Here is a 16,906-nt window from a genome sequence, read left to right as displayed (position 1 = left end):
CCAAGACCGCGCCGTCCACTGCTAGAGATGGACGTTTCTCATCCACGACGACGGACCAATAGCCTTGCATCGCGTCCTCTCGCTTCATCGGCGTCGTCGTCCTCTTTACTGGGGCCGCTCACATGACCTTCTCTTCCATCACAATGGGACTTATCCCCCAATGCACCTGTCTACCATCGCAGATCTTCTTCAACGCCACTGACAGCCATCGCACCCCCGATGCCTACACGGCACCGCAAGAGAGGTGGTACTTCATATCTCCTCAACTTTTTGATCTCAACCAGCAAATAGATCTTAACTTGGTTACTCTACTTTCTTTTCAGCTCTTAGAATTTAGTTCTTAGTTCGAAGAAAACAATGGATGTGAAATATCATCTCCCCGGTTTGCAGCTTCAAATCTGCCATGGCATAGCCATAATATGGTTTAATTATCATGCTTAGGGTTTAATTGATCATGTTGGTTCCATGGTGGTTTCTTTAATAGAAATCGGAGGGGAAACTCTCTTTTGCTAAAAAAATATGCTTAGAGTTTCCCCCTTTTATGATCACTATACGATCAGAATACGTGCTTCATGTCATAATAACACTGCTCCACCCATCAAGCTAAACAAGCTTAGTTGTTCAATACGAATCTGATATTATTAAAACAGAGCTGTTTAATTGGTCAGCTAAATGTTCCTAAATTAGTTTCGAAAATGCATGTTCGCCGCTCGGGTGTGTATCTCTACAGGGTGCCCACGGTGGGCCGGCCCACCCTGGGATTTTAGGTCGTCCCAGGCCCCGATTCCCCTCTATTCTGCTGCGCGCTTCCGATCTCTACTCACCCCCAGCCGCCTACCTCGCCGGCGACTTGCCGTCCCCGGACGGCATGACTCTAGGAGGAGATGCCGGACTAACATGAGGCCAGGAGCCGCTCGCCCAACAGCGTCACCGCTGCCCGGGCGCGCCGCCGTGCCTACCTTCCCAGTCCGTTCAGGGCTCAGGCATGCAGCACCCGCCAAGCCAACCTGATTTATCCTGAGATACATCCTCAACACTCAGCAGCCACTCCTCATCACCCATTTTCTAATTGATTCATTACTCATTAGGCAGGACTGTCATTAGGGTTTGTTGTGTGCTCAGTGCTACCTACACTTAATGGTTCAGATGTATTTCAGTAATCTTTAGTACCTGTAAAGTTCACAGGGTTTTCAAAATTCCCACCCTCAGAACAGAAACTAGTCATTTTGGATTGTTGGTCGTAGTGACATTGACCCAGATAACTACTGCAAGCCAGGTTTGTTGACAATTTTACTTGTCTTTCTTACTCATTCAATATAATATCCAATTATTCACGTCGATTAGTTGCAAACAATAAGTGCTAGACAAACTTCTTCATTCAGATTTTGGATGGTCTCTTACTGCAGTTACAATTCTGCATACTTGTCCTAGTAAGCTCACAAGTAAATGATTGATTCACTACATCTATGCTTGCCTTGTCATATTTGTTGTCAATATTCTTTTAGGGTGGACCACCCTGTTTCTAAATACTGGAACCGTAGACATGAGTGAATAGTATTTCTCTATGTGATCTCTTCCATCATGTGTGGGTAACGAACACTGCATTGTATAGAAAGAACATGTCATTTCCAGCTTTTACATAGGTTTCGATCTTTTACATGGAATACAATCTGCCTACTTGCTTTGTGTCGCACTACCAACACTCCACCCTTGAAGCTAAACATTACGCCACTCATAATTGCTTAGTTTATTTGTTCAAATACGAATTTCATATGATTCTAATGTTCCTACTTCAGTTTTGAAATGTGTGCCTGCCTGTTATAGAGACATAAGGGGTTTGTATTTCTGTGTGTGGTATGGTCAGCACGGTTGGGGAGGTGAACTTTGCATATGCAGGGGTTTATAGGGAGACACTCTCCGAGTTGAATCCGCAATGCATTCCATAGATAATCTGACTACTTTTTATGTTTTCATGAATCTCAGATTCTGAACAGCATCATAATTATGAGCTTGCACGCATGAAAAGAATAAAGTAGAACAAGGCCATGGCTGTCAAACTTGGCATTAAGGGACTGAAATCAAGTCTGGATGCAATGCAATGCAAACGCTCTCCACCTATAGATTCATGCTCAGAATATGATCCTAATAGTGATTCTGAGCTAGAGGGGGACCTAAGTCAATGTAGCTCCCTAGTGGAGGAGTCAGAGGAAGATGCCCTATCTTATTCACCCATCAAGGTACTTGCTCTAACTTTCCAAGGTTACATTGCTCGCACATATCTTGAAACTGATGCTTTGCATTGCTTCTACTTTGTTGAACTGCCATTAGCTTAGTTTACACATCGTGTATGTGAATACGCCCTGCCTATCCATTTTCAGTACATATTCCATCTGTCATCATACCATATTTATCCATTCAAATGTTGTTCTTGTGTATCAGACATTCAAAAGGAAGAGGGCGATTGCTGATCGTGGAGGAGAACAAGAAAAGTATTTGGAAAATGTAGTGGCACCTGATAAATCAAATAGCCCATTAGGTGTAGTTTCAATATCACCTGACCCACAAAATACCCCAACTCTAGCAGACTCTAGCCCTACTACACTGGACATTTGTGATGCCCCAACTCAGCAGACCCCAACTGCAGCAAACAGTATGATTATGCCAGTTGACAAAGCATCAGCTGTATGATGCAAAACCCCATTCCAGCAAAGAGTACACCAAATCCAGTTGCCAAATCCCTTTTCGAACCAGAGAGAGCCCCAATAGCAGCAAATAGGACCCCTGTTCCATTTCTTCCCAGTTTAGAAGACGAAGCTTATGTTGTTGTCAGGAACTTTGGGCGCATCTTTCCTTCATGGAAAGATTATACCGCAGACAGAGAACAATTTCTAGTCTTCCTCCACAACTTACGCGTAAGTAATGTACTAATGTTATTCATGGTCATTACTGCATATGTTTCTCCTGACAGAAGACACAAGATTTCATTCTTTTAAATAGGCGAGGAGCAAAGTGGATTGTGATGACGAGCAAGGGTTGGTTGCGCTTTTCAAGCACTCGTTGATGAAGTATCATTCGTACCTGAGGCAAGCGCACTTCGACGTTAATGAAGCACTCATTAAAATATGACATGCTAAAAGGTTGATGTTGGACAAGGAAGACAACTTAATGGGTTATGTTTTCCTATATCTGAAACATTATATTGTCTTGGATCATCCAACATGTTGAGCTTGTCTTTCCCTCTCATGCTAGCCAAATTCTTTACACCAAGTAGAGATACTACTTGTGCTTCCAAACATTCCTTAAACCAGTTCTTTCATGAGAGTCCACCATATCTACCTATGGATTGAGTAAGATCCTTCAAGTAAGTTGTCATTGTTGCAAGCAATAAAAATTGCTCTCTAAATATGTACGATCTATTAGTGTGGAGAAAATAAGCTTTATACGATCTTGTGATGTGCAAGAAATAAAAGCTCCGGACTGCATAATAAAGGTCCATATCACAAGTGGCAATATAAAGTGATGTTCTTTTGCACTAAGATTTCGTGCATCCAACCATAAAAACACATGACAACCTCTGCTTCCCTCTGCAAAGGGCATATCTTTTATTTTTTTGTCCTATACTTTATACAAGGGTCATGGTGATCATCACCTTTCCCTTTTTACACTTTTTCCTTTGGCAAGCACTTTGTGTTGGAGCGATCCGGATATATATATCACTTGGATGTAGTTTTTCATAAATTGGTCTTGTTGACATTACCCTTGAGGTAAAAGGTTGGGAGGCGAAACTATAAACCCCTATCTTTCTCTGTGACCGATTAAAACTTTGAACCCATAAATATCACGTGAGTGTTAGCAATTGTGAAAGATTAAATGATAGTTGATTATGTGAAGTTTGCTGAACCAAAGCTCTTACATAGACCCTTCCCGAAAATAAGATGAATTGCTATTGTTTGATGACTAAGAGCATGGTTTGTTAGTTTTCAAGAAAGTTTATGATCTATACTTTAACATGTGAATAGCTTGTTACTTGATCATGAGAAGTTTTATGAGTTGAGCTATTGTTATGATATATAATGATGCTAGAAAAAGTGATTGGAACTATCATTGATCAAACTCATACACTTGCTAGCATTCACACTTCATAAATTATTTCTTTTATCATTTACCTACTCGAGGGAGAGCAGGAATTAAGCTTGGGGATGTTGATACGTCTCCAACGTATCTATAATATATGAAGTATTCATGCTATTATATTATCCATCTTAGATGTTTATTGGGACTTTATATGCTGTTTTATATGATTGTTGGGACTAACCTATTAACCTAGAGCCATGTGCCAGTTCCTGTTTTTTTCCTTGTTTTTGAGTATCACGGAAAGGGAAAATCAAACGGAGTCCAGTTGACCTGAAATTTCACGGAGATTGTTTTTGGACTAGAAGGAGCCCACAGAGTACCGGAGATGGACCAGGGGAGTCCCAAGGCCACCACGAGGATGGGGGGTGCGCCCTACCCCCCTGGGCGCCCCCTATCTCGTGGCCGCCTCGGGGACCCCCCTGACTTGTTCCTGACACCAACACCTCTTATTTATACCCAAACTTCCAGAAAGAAACCTAGATCAGAAGTTCCGCCACCGCAAGCCTCTATAGCCATGAGAAATCAATCTAGGCCCTCTCTAGTACCCTGCCGGAGGGGGCCATTATCACCGGAGGCTATGGTGGAGGATCCCGGAGGGGCCATCATCACCATGAAGGCCAAGGACCAGAGGGAGAACCTCTCCCCGTCCAGGGGGGAGGACATGGAGGAGGAAGCACAAGGGGGAGAACCTCTCCTCCTCTCTCTCGGTGGCACCAGAGTGCCATCAGGAGGGGAGTCATCATCACGCTGCCGTCTTCATCAACATCACCACCATCATCACCATCCTCATATCTTTTACGCGGTCCACTCCCGCACCCCGCTGTAATCCCTACTTGAACATGGTGCTTTATGCCACATATTATGATCCAATGATGTGTTGCCATCCTATGACGTTTTGAGTAGATATCCTTTGTCTTTGGGTTGATTGATGATCTAGATTGGTATGAGTTGTATGTTTTATTTTGGTGCTGTCCTATTATGCCCTCCGTGTCGCGCAAGCGTGAGGGATTCCTGCTGTAGGGTGTTGCAATACATTCATGATTCGCTTATAGTGGGTTGCTTGAGTGACAGCAGCATAAACCCGAGTAAGGGGGTTGTTGAGTATGGGATAAAGGGGACTTCATGCTTTAATGCTATGGTTGGGTTTTACCTTAATGATCTTTAGTAGTTGCGGAAGCTTGCTAGAGTTCCAATCATAAGTGCATATGATCCAAGAAGAGAAAGTATGTTAGCTTATGCCTCTCCCTCATATGAAATTGCAATGACGACTATCGGTCTTGTTAACAATTGCCTAAGACAATTCCGCACACCGATCCATCATTATTCCACACTCACTATTTATAATATTTAGTAATATATTCTAACTTTATGATAACAACCCCTACTTTTATATTTTATCTCTCTGATACCCTGCAAAGTTACCCTCTTCATACCCACAACGTAGTTTTATTTCTGGTTTCTAGTTGGATGCAAACGTTCGGTGTACGTAGAGTCGTATCAGTGGTAGATAGGACTTGAGAGAATATTGATCTTACCTTTAGCTCCTTGTGGTTTCGACACTCCATACTTATCATTTCCACCTTTGGGAATTGCTACTATGATTCCCTGCACTTGGGGATTATCAACGAGGCCTTGGTATGAGCGGCCTCCCCTGGCTACCCGCTATGCTTGTACGCTTAGGCAGGAGGCTTCGGGGGAGGAGGCAGTGACCGACGCCTCTCACGCCTTGGCCATGATGGACGTGCAGTGGTGGCGCGCGCTGTCGCCCCACGAACCCACTCCAAGGGCTCCTCACGAGAACTCGTGGTGTGGGCGGCGATGCCACTGCGCACGTGGATCCGATTCATGTCGTTCTTTGCCGAAGTAATGCCGCCAAGGGGGCCACTCGAGTTGTGGCTGCAGCACACCGAGTGCGGTACCCCGACGACGGGAGCAGAGGTCGAGGCCGTCTCCCAGGGCAAGATCTTCATGACCCGCGGATGGGGCGAGGTCGCCCGCGTCTGCCGCGCAGAGGGGGCCCTCGCCATCCATTTTGAGTACGACGGCGCCTCCACGATGTTCTTCAAAGTCTTCGACGAGGAAGGCCGCCTCCTGGAGTGTTGTCCTGGAGGGGATTGCCAGGGCAGCGCAGGGGCAGGCGCTGGGCCCGCCCATGGTCCTACCGACGATTCCTCCAGTAGCAACGATGGTGCGTGGGAGTCCAGCGACTCTTTCAAGCCTAACAAGACTCCAGAGACGAGCGACGACGGCTATGTGCCCCCGAGCTCACGCCGTGCCCGGAGCGCAGCGGCGGCGGCGTCCGCCCGTCGCCGCCGCTGATCTGGATGGGGTTGGTGCCGGTCCCTCGTGGCCCACTATTGATGATGGCGCCAGCGGCGATACTGGTAGATAGGGCTCCTATAAACTTCCTTCTTTTGTTCACAGCGAGGAATCAAGACGGATCCCGTGGGGGTGTGTAAAGAATATGTAATTCTTTGCATCAATATTATCTTCACTGCGGAATCCATGATTGCACGTCTTGCTATGGCATTGTCCCCCTTTTCTTCCTCGTGGTAGCTTAGCACTCTACATCGACAGGTCCCAGTCCCCTGGCAGGCTTCAACCGTTGCTGGTATGCCAGGTCCTGATGCCGTGGTCAAGGCCATGAGGTTAGCAGCGCAAGGTCCGGTAAGAGCTCTTGAGGTGCCATGCTCAAGAGGTCCCCCTTAGCGTGCAAGTAGCTCCCTTAAGGTAGAAAAGGTAGGCGGCATTGCCAGAGCGAGGCTGCAGGAGTTGAAAATCCTGAGTTCCGAGCTGAGCTGCCTTGGGTACGCGACTTATCTTAGGGATCACGGATCGGTTCCTTGTGTGGCTCCCGGTTCATGGCCGCTGATGGCGATGCTACCAGGCTGTGTCCATGCCAGCTCCGGCCCTTCATACTTCCCTGAGTGCTCTACGTCCTCGGGTCCCGGCCCTCGAGCGAGCTCAGCCACCGCTGGTATACCAGGTCGCGATGCCGTGGTCAAGGCCCGGGGGTGAGGGCTGGATAGCCGGTAAGAGCTCCTGAGGCGCGATGCTCAGGGGCTCTCCCTTTAACGCCCAAGCGAAAAGCATGAAGGGGAGCAGCTGGTCGAACCTCCTGTGGCTAGGCTCTAGAGGTTCCTGTGGGTTAGCATGAGAGAGAGTGGCCCAGCTGTAGACCAAGGAAAAAGGTTCTTGCCGATGATTGCGAGGCCTTCAAGTCTCTTGAGGAGAGGTCCCACAAGGCGCTGCAGGGGCTCTACGAGAAGGGTCTGGAGAAGCCTTTGGTGATTGATGACGACGCCCTCGCCCAACTGCTTCCCCAGCTGGTTACGACGCTCGAGGACGTTGCTGACGGGATCGGCCCCATGGTGGAGGGGGAAGCGCGTGCGCTTTCCTCATCGGCCCTGACGCGCATCCTCAGCCACCTTCACCTTCGCGACCCCAACGCCAACCTTGGTGTCCTACTCGAGCCTATGGATGAGGGGTGCTGCAAAGCTGCTGCAAAGGACGTGAGGGGCCAGGTGGAGGCTTTGCTGAAGAAGTTCCTTGCCATCGACTCTACGCCTCTAGCCGATGATGCCACTCCCTCGACCAAGATCAACGGCACGGGTGACGTCGATGCTGCCGGCGAGCGGGCGCTTCCAGACGACGGCACCCAAGGCTGAAGAGGAGGCTCGCTGGTGCTCCTTCCTGCTTTTACTTTTCCGCGATCTTTCCTGCAACATGCGACGTGCCTCGTGGAGGCATTAAAACTCTAATTTGATGTTAAGGAACATTATGCCGTGTAATATTTTATTTAGATTTCACGATCTCCTTTCCATTTGCTTGATGTTCTATGCCGGCAGGGCCCGACCCTGCGCATACCTCAGCCACCGTTGGGCCGTCCGGATCACCAGGACGGGACCAAGGGGTGAGGGGCTACATGGCCAGTTAGGCTCCCGAGTCGCGATGCTTAGGAGTCCCCCTTGACGCGCAAATGGTCTGCGGGAAGGAGATGGGAAGGCAGGCCCTAGTGTTCTACGTCGGCAGGGCCTGACCCCGCGCATACCTCAGCTGCCGTTGGACCATCTGGATCACCAGGACGGGACCAAGGGGTGAGGGGCTACGTGGCCAGTTAGGCTCCTGAGTTGCGATGCTCAGGAGTCCCCCTTGACGCACAAACAGCTTGCGGGAAGGAGATGCAAAGGCAGGCCCTAGTGTTCTACGTCGGCAGGGCCCGACCCCGCGCATACCTCAGCCGCAGTTGGACCATCCGGATCACTAGGACGGGGCCAAGGGGTGAGGGGCTATGTGGCCAGTTAGGCTCCTGAGTCGCGATGCTTAGGAGTCCCCCTTGACGTGCAAACGGCCCTTCATACCTGTCCTCACCAAGGCCCCGCTCAGGAGGGGCGCACGACGACAAGGTCCGAGGGACCTTGCAGGGTGGCGTACCCTAGGCATGACCTGAGCGTAGCCCCCGTGCCCAGCCCCCTCACGCGACTCTCCCAAGGGGAAAGTGTTGCGGTGAGGCTGGACACTGATCCGGACGGCTCCCTGAGGTTAATGTGGCCAATGGGCCACCCTCAGTTGTTTATCACCAGCGCTGAGCGTAGCGCTTCCGCACTTGCACTGGCATAGCCGCTCCTCAACCGTGTCGACTGCCAGTGCGGAGCATGGTGCTTTCCACTGGTACGTGGGTGAGTGCTCCCTCTGAGTGGAGCCCCCAGGGCGTGTACAGCCCCGCCCTGACACGTGGCTTGCACGGCAGGGCTAGATGAGGTGTGTCTGGGCACTCGTGAGCTAGCGCGGGACTCACAAGGCCCTACCTCAAGGCGGGTTCCGCCTGGTCTTGATTCTTGATAGCTGCAGTGGTCCTGTGAGATGGTTAGGCAACCTACGCCGGACGAATCTCCTGAGGCGATCACATGAGAACGCCAGACACCAACGACCCCAGGAGGTGACGTGAATGGGGCCGGGCCGCCAGACAGAGCTCAGTCGTTGGGTTTATGGATGCTGCAGGGACGGACCCGAGTACAGACGTCGTTCCTAGCCTACTCATGCGAAGAATCCTAAAGAAAGACAACCGGCGCGTGGCTCCTGTGGTAACGAGGGCGGTCATGGGTGGGGTATCGAAGTACTTGACAGTCAGGTGACAATCATGAAATGACTCAAGCAATGAAGTAGGTCATCTCAGATAAATGCAAGAATGACACATGCCACTGGGACGGGCCCAAGCAGCCTAGGGATGATACGGCCCGTGAGGCGCCCCCAACATAGTAAGCTAAAGATGCAAAAAGATACACGCCGCAAGGACATGCCCATGCGGCTTGGGGATAATACTGCCCAAAGGGCGCCCCTCGCTGAATGAACTGGAAAGAGTCACCTCATACCGTGCTGAAGTGGTGTCGGGGAAGCTGAAGACGTGCGCTGAGGAAGTTGCTCCTCACGAGCTGCTAGGGTCCTGAGCCTCAGGAGGCTCCGCAGGCCTAGGTGGCTCCTGAAGAACTGTTACAACCTCCGCTAGGACAGCGTGATGCCTGGCCTCCTGAGCCACCAGAATGCTCCGCAGGTGGCGCTAGAAGGTGACAGCCGTATTCGGCAGGCCGAGAGGCATGCGAACGTAGCTGTGAGGGGTACCCTCGCACCTCCCAACGCGTGAAGGCCAGAATCGTTGCTCAGACGTGACACTACTAGGGAAAACCTGATACACAGAATCTTAGCAGCAGCGCGGTTTAAAAACAAATGCTACTGCTAATTAGCAGTAGCGAGCTTGAGGAAACCGCGCTACTAATAACCCGATAGTAGTAGCGCGGGTTTTTACCCCTCGCTACTACTAAGCGATTTCCACCGTGCCTTCCGGGACCAGCTATAGTAGTAGCGCGGTTTATAAACCCACGCTACTACTAAGTCGTTAGTAGTAGCGTGGGTTATAAACCCCACGCTACCACCTGCATCTGCTCCCACCCCACCAACCATCCCACGCCATGTCTCAAAAAAAACACTCAACGCCCGATCCAGATCCCCAATCCCGTCTCCGCTCCCACCTCCTCTCCTCCTCTCCCAAGTCCCAACCCACCATGGAGGGGGAGCCGCCCGCGCAGCCCCCCCCCCAAGCGCCGCCACCGCCTACGGCTCGCCCCGCCGTAGGGCGTGGAAGCGGTGCGTCCACTCCGGCCAGCACGACAGCGCCACCTGGGGCCATGCCACCGCCGCCGACTTCGCGCCCGTGCCCAGGATGTGCCGCCTCGTCATGGCCAACTACGCCCCGCCCGACCTCCTCGCTTGCCACCCCTCCTCCTCGACCCCTCAAATGTCGTGCGCCGCCGCACCTACGCCGACACGGGGGGCTGGGTCATGCCCTACCTCATCTACCTCGACCACGCGCACGCCGACTTCGTGCTCGCGCTGCGCGGCCTCAACCTCGGCCGCGAGTCCGACTACACGCTGCTCCTTGGCAAGCGCCGCTTCAACGACGGCTATGTCCACAACGGCCTCCTCCGCGCCGCCGGCTGGGTGCTCGACAGGGAGTGCGACCTGCTCCGGGACCTCGTCGATCGGTACCCCGCCTACACGCTCACCTTCACGGGCCACTACCTCAGCGCTGGTGTCGCCGCCATGCTCACCATGGTCGTCGTGCTCAACCTCGACAAGCTCGGCAAGGTCGAGAGGGGCCGCACCAGGTGCTACGCCATGGCCCCCGCCCGCTGTATGTCGCTCAACCTCGCCATTAGATACGCCGATGTCATCAACTACGTCGTGCTGCAGGTGACTCACTGATGACCCAATTGATTTGGTTGCTTGCTTGTCTGAATTTGGTGGTTACAAGTTCAGTTGTAGAGGAATTTGGGTTACATGTAGTATGTCTGAATTTGGGTTACATGTAGCTGTCAGGATGAATTTTGGTGGATACCTGCTCTGCTTCTGAGTAAGATAAACATTGCATTGCAGAATCTAGTATAATGCCTATCTGAATTTTGCTGGGTGCTTACTTGTTGCTAGAAATTCAGTTGCAGAATTTAGTTACATGCCCATCTGAATTTTGTTGGGTGTAATGCCTATCCGAATCTTTTTAGTTCCAAGTTCTGAACATATGAAGATCCAACATCTAATTTATTTCTCATAGATGAGTGATGGACGATGCAGCGGAGGAGGCATACCGATGGCAGGTTGTAGCAAATCAGGAGGCCGCCGCCGTCGGCGGACGCTGCCGAGTGGAGAAACTACGTGGACGGTGGACGCTGCCGAGTGGAAAAACTACAGCGGACTGGTGAGATAACTGAAATTTCATAACAGCAACTCCATGCATGGTATGTTCCCCTTTTGCCATATTTTACATACACATCTTATATATTCTTTGAGATCTAAGCCCTTAGAGACAATAGATTCTGATCTTCTGGTCTTTGCCTGCTGATGCTTTTATTATTCAAAGTGGTTCAGTTCCAGTACGTACAGACTAGCCATATTATGACTTGCAGGTTTTTTTTTTTACTTTTTGTACATTCTCATTTAAGTTTTCTTGCGATAGCACACTAATTAATAGAAAAACCTTATGGCATATGACCTTTTCTATGTGTGACGTATATGTAAAGTTAGTTTTCTCTTAAAAAAATCATCCACCGATAAGCTGAATTAGAGGAAAATTCATGGAAAATGAACCAGCATACAAACCATAGTAATAATACCAGTGAACTAGCTCTACAGACTAGCATACATGTTATTTAGAAACAAGGGGTTTGCCATGCTACAACAGATTCCTGACTAAATTTATCTATTCTACTTGGTCTTTTGATTTGAAACATCTATATATTCCTCATAAACATATTGGTTTTGCTACCAGCAGTAGGCGCTTTCTTTGTTCTACAGCTGGGATTTCAGTAAAAGAAAATGTTTAACCTTCAGTGAATATGCACAGTACCAAGACTTTGTTCTGCAGCTCGCACGCCGCATCCGTGGTGAGAGGGCCTAGGCTGCTCTGTGCGCGTCGTCGTCTTAGCCAGTTGTGTTAATCGGTGGAAATGCGAGAGGGCCACGCCTCACTAGTAATCTTGTTGATTGCCTCTGAACCTGAATGAACAGCCTTGCTCGTTTAGTTCTGTGTGTCCATATGATTTATGCTTTGCTATTTTATCCTGTTGTTCCTTTTGATCCCTGTGACGGTTGCAATCAACTCTCACCTGTACCATGATGCTAACTGGTAAATTAGGACAAGAGATGTTTCTATTTTGCACTGCTCATACTGTACATACTGTGGTTCATCTGATGGGTTTCTTGCACCTGCAAATGACAGTGTCATGATGTTGTCAACAGTGTGGCTGAGGCAGAAGGTGTATCCAAATATGATGCAGGTGAAGCTGCTGCAGATCAGAAAGGTGAACGCATGTTCGCCTGTATTATGATATTTTCAGTAATTTAAAGCTGAAATGATATCCTGTAGCGAACTGGGATTATGGTCTGTCTCTTAAACTATCTTTGATCTTGTCCATAATGCTTCCCTGCAGAGCAAAAAGGTTCAACAACCATGAAATCCTAGCTGAGGACGTGCGAGACTGGGATATAGCCAATGACCGGGGGCAAGGGCAGCGTGCGCAGGTGCTTTCTTTGTTTTCAATCTAATTGTTGTGTTTTATTATCTTGAATACATTTCTCTTTTAATTTATTTTCAATCTTCCAAGCCTGGACATAGTTATTGTATCTTATTATCATCTTTGGAAGTGGCCAGACCCTTCCGCGAACCCTGCGCAAGCAGGAGCTAACTAACAAGTTTTCACTTTCTCGACTGGGTGCAGGGTGATCGACGAGGACTACTGCGGCCCGATGGGAGTCGTGCTCTTCAACTACTTGGAGGCAGACTTCACTGTGAAGCCCCGCGACCGCATCATACAGATTATCGTCTAGGTGATTGCGACGCAGGAGGTCCCCGGGGTGGACGACCTCGACGCCACCATCCGGACGTCACTGAGGTGGATGACGACGCCACCATCCGGAGTTCCTCAAGGTGGAGGACCTCGACGCTTTGTACATACATCTAGAGAAGTGGTCTGGTTAGGTTGGTGGTGAAACGCTAGGGAAGGTACCAACCTTTTGATGATGGTTGTGTGTGTCCTCGTGATCTCTTCGAGTTGAGATGTTGAATGTTGCATCCATGAACACTACAAGTGTTAAGATGGTTCTGTGAAATTTATTTTGCATTGGACGTGTCTCTGATCTCCATTCATGAATACTGCATCTATTTTTATTTTTTTGATTCCTAATTTGCTACTAGTAGCGTTGGGGAAAAAGTGCCCTACTAGTATTTAGGATACCTACTAGTATTTAGGATACTAGTAGCGCTGGTATTGTAGGCACGCTACTACTACTTCATTAGTAGTAGCGCGGGTCTGTAATAGCAGTAGCGTGGGTGGCACACGCTACTACTAACAAAGTTAGTAGTAGCGCGGGTTCCTCCCACGCTACTACTAACTATTAGCTGTAGCGCGATACTAGTAGCGCGGGTACCCGCGCTGCTAGTAGCCTTTTTCCTAGTAGTGTGACCCTATTGAGCCTTGGAATGTCGACGCAGATGCGTAGCCCGCTGCCCTCGCCAGGGTGGGAAGCTGAGCTGGATGGTGGGCGACGACCGCCACGTATGGTCCTTGCCTCTTGAAGCTCCTGGATTGCCTTGGTGATGAACTCCTGAGCAGAAGGTGCTCCGCACCTCGTGCCCTCTCGAGGGAAAGGTGCAGCGAAGCACGCCTCCACATGATTCTCGAGCGCCTCCCTCGTGACGACGGCTAGGTCTGAGGCCCTCCAGAAGAGAGCCCCCGAGCCCAGCCCGAGGAGGGCGCCGGGCATGCCTTCCTATGCGAGGGAAGGAGGCACCCCATTTGCGGGTCCAAGTCCTGAGGTACTGCTGCTGGAGACGCCGCCCTCCTGAGGTCCTTGGTGGAGTAACCGCTTCTTCTTCTTGGGGTTAGCCTCAGGAGGGTGCGGGGTGCCTTCGTTGTTAGGGTCTTCAGCTGCCGCAGCCTGGTAAGCGCACTTGAGGGAGCACACCGCATATCTTTCCTCGCAGGTGATCGAGATGACGTCACCGCTCCCTGGCATCTTGAGGACGTTGTAGCCATGGTGGGTTACTGCCATAAACATGGCTAAGGCTGGATACCCAAGGATGGCGTTGTACGACAAGCGGATGTGGGCGATGTCGAAGTCGATGAGCTCGGTGCGGTAGTTGTCATGCTGGCCGAAGGTGACACAGAGGCGGACCTGCCCTATCGGGGTGGTGGAGCCGTCGGTCACTCCTGAGAAAGGCTTGGTAGGTTGTAGCTGATCGTATGGCACCTGAAGGCTATCGAATGTCTCGACGGACAGGACATTGAGCCCTGCATCGCCATTGATGAGGGTCTTGGTGACTTGAGCATTGCTGATGATGGGTGAGCAGAGCATCGGGAGGGCGTCGGCAGTCGCCGCGCACTTGAGATGGTCCACCAAGCTGAAGGTGATGGCGCACTTGGACCACGTGAACGGGCGCGTTGCCTCGAGCCTAGGAAGGGACGCATTCACCTCACGAGCAAACTGCTTGAAGACACGCTGAGAGGATGGGGCTTGAGCACCACCCAAGATACAGGCGACGGCACGTGGTTCCTCGAAACCCCAGCCCCCTTGTCCTAATGGTGGTCGTCGTTTCTCGTTGGTGGTGGAGGTAGCGGAGGGAGGCCAGCGTTGCTCTGAGTGCTGTCCTCACGAGGCTGCTCCCTCCAGGAGCCCTCACAACGCTGGTCCTGCCAGTGGTCCTCGCGAGGTCGGTCACGCCACTCCTGGCGGGGGTTGCGGGCGTCCTAGTGTCCCCCAACTCGTCCCGATCCTCAGCCGTAGCCTCGGTTATTGCGCTCAGGGCATCGACCGAAGCACCCATCTCGGATGGCCCTAAGCTCCCGACAGTCGCTGGTGTTGTGGTTGTGAACATTGTGGAAGGCGCAAAATGGGCTATTGGCGTTGGATGACTCAGCGTGGTCGTGGTCGCGCTTCGTCTCCGGCTCTACCGCGAGCACGGCAGCCCCCTTGCACTTCACGTCCTTGATCTTGGCCTTCTTGTCCTCCTGATCGGCAGCTGGGAGCTCAAGGAGGGAAAGGTGCCCTTCGTCAGCCCTTGCGCACTTGGTTGCCATGTTGAACATTTCCAGGGCCGAGCATAGCTCCTCATGGATGGCAAGCTCCTCCTTCATCTTGACGTCGCGGATGCCATCGGAAAATGCAGCGATGAGGCCTGCTGCTCGTTTGGTGCCGGGCCAGTGGCGCCGTTGGTAGCGGGTGATCAAGAACAGCGGGAAGGTCTGCCAACGGGCGCCGCCTGGGTGACACGGGCGGCGAGGTCGGCCTAGCACTCAGCACGGGCTCGGCGAGCATCAGACATGGATGCGGTGGAGCTGTTGAAAGATCGTGGATGTCGCCTAGAGGGGGGTGAATATGTGTTTTAAAATAATTACGGTTTAGGCTTGAACAAATGCGGAATAAACCTAGCGGTTAATTTGTCAAGCACAAAACCTAAAACAACTAGGCTCACCTATGTGCACCAACAACTTATGCTAAGCAAGATAAGCAACTATGTGATAGCAAGATATATGACAAGAAGCAATATGGCTATCACAAAGTAAAGTGCATAAGTAAAGGGGCTCGGGTAAGAGATAACCGAGCCACGCGGAGACAATGATGTATCTCGAAGTTCACACCCTTGCGGATGCTAATCTCCATTTGGAGTGGTGTGGAGGCACAATGATCCCCAAGAAGCCACTAGGGCCACCGTAATCTCCTCACGCCCTCGCACAATGCAAGATGCCGTGATTCCACTAAGGGAACCTTGAGGGCGGTCACCGAACCCGTACAAATGGCAACCCTTGGGGGCGGTTACCGAACCCGTACACTTTGGCAACCATTGGGGGCGGTCACCGGAATCTGTCAAATTGCTCGGGGTGATCTCCACAACCTAATTGGAGACCCCGACGCTTGCCCGGAGCTTTACACCACAATGATTGAGCTCTGAACACCACAAAGGTTGGGGTTAACTCCCCAACCACACCACGAAACTTCACCACAATGGAATATGGCTCCAAGGTGACCTCAACCGTCTAGGGCGCCCAAGCACCCAAGAGGAACAAGCTCAAGGGTACCAAGCACCCAAGAGTAATAAGCTTCTCAACTTGTAACTTCCACGTATCACCGTGGAGATCTCAAACCGATGCACCAAATGCAATGGCAAGGGCACACGGAGTGCCCAAGTCCTTCTCTCCCAAATCCCACCGAAGCAACAAATGCTAGGGAGGAAAATGAGAGGAAGAACGAAGAAGAGAACACAAAGAACTCCAAGATCTAGATCCAAGGGGTTCCCCTCACATAGAGGAGAAAGTGATTGGTGGAAACGTGGATCTAGATATCCTCTCTCTTTTCCCTAAAGAACTAGTAAGAATCATTGGAGGGATTGAGAGTTAGCAAGCTCGAAGAAGGTCAACAATGGGGGAAGAACACGAGCTAAAGAGATAAGGTTCATTGGGGAAGAAGACCCCCTTTTATAGGTGGGGAAGAATCCAACCGTTATGCTCGTAGCCCGCACAGAGCTGTACTACCGCTCCCTTTGAAAAACAATAGAGAGGACGAAAAAGGACAGTAGAACCATCGGAGCGGTAATACCGCTCGACCTCACGGTACTACTTCTAGGGATAGCGGTACTGCCGCAAATGGTAGCGGTACTACTGCCTGCGAGCGGTACAAAAAAATACTTCCGTGCCTACTTCCGCTGAGCAAAACATGAGATTTTGGT

General features: G+C 50.7%; 1 pseudogene; it reads left to right on the top strand.

Annotated features, from left to right (window-relative positions):
• The first annotated feature begins 9,649 nt into the window (after positions 1–9,649).
• Positions 9,650–13,011, top strand: LOC125532792 (annotated as a pseudogene).
• The last annotated feature ends 3,895 nt before the right edge of the window (positions 13,012–16,906 follow it).

This window comes from Triticum urartu, chromosome 1 (assembly GCF_003073215.2).
Source record: "Triticum urartu cultivar G1812 chromosome 1, Tu2.1, whole genome shotgun sequence".
NCBI classification, from domain to species: Eukaryota; Viridiplantae; Streptophyta; class Magnoliopsida; order Poales; family Poaceae; genus Triticum; species Triticum urartu.
The sequence above is the reverse complement of the archived record's forward strand: the minus strand, read 5'-3'. Positions and strand labels throughout refer to the sequence as shown.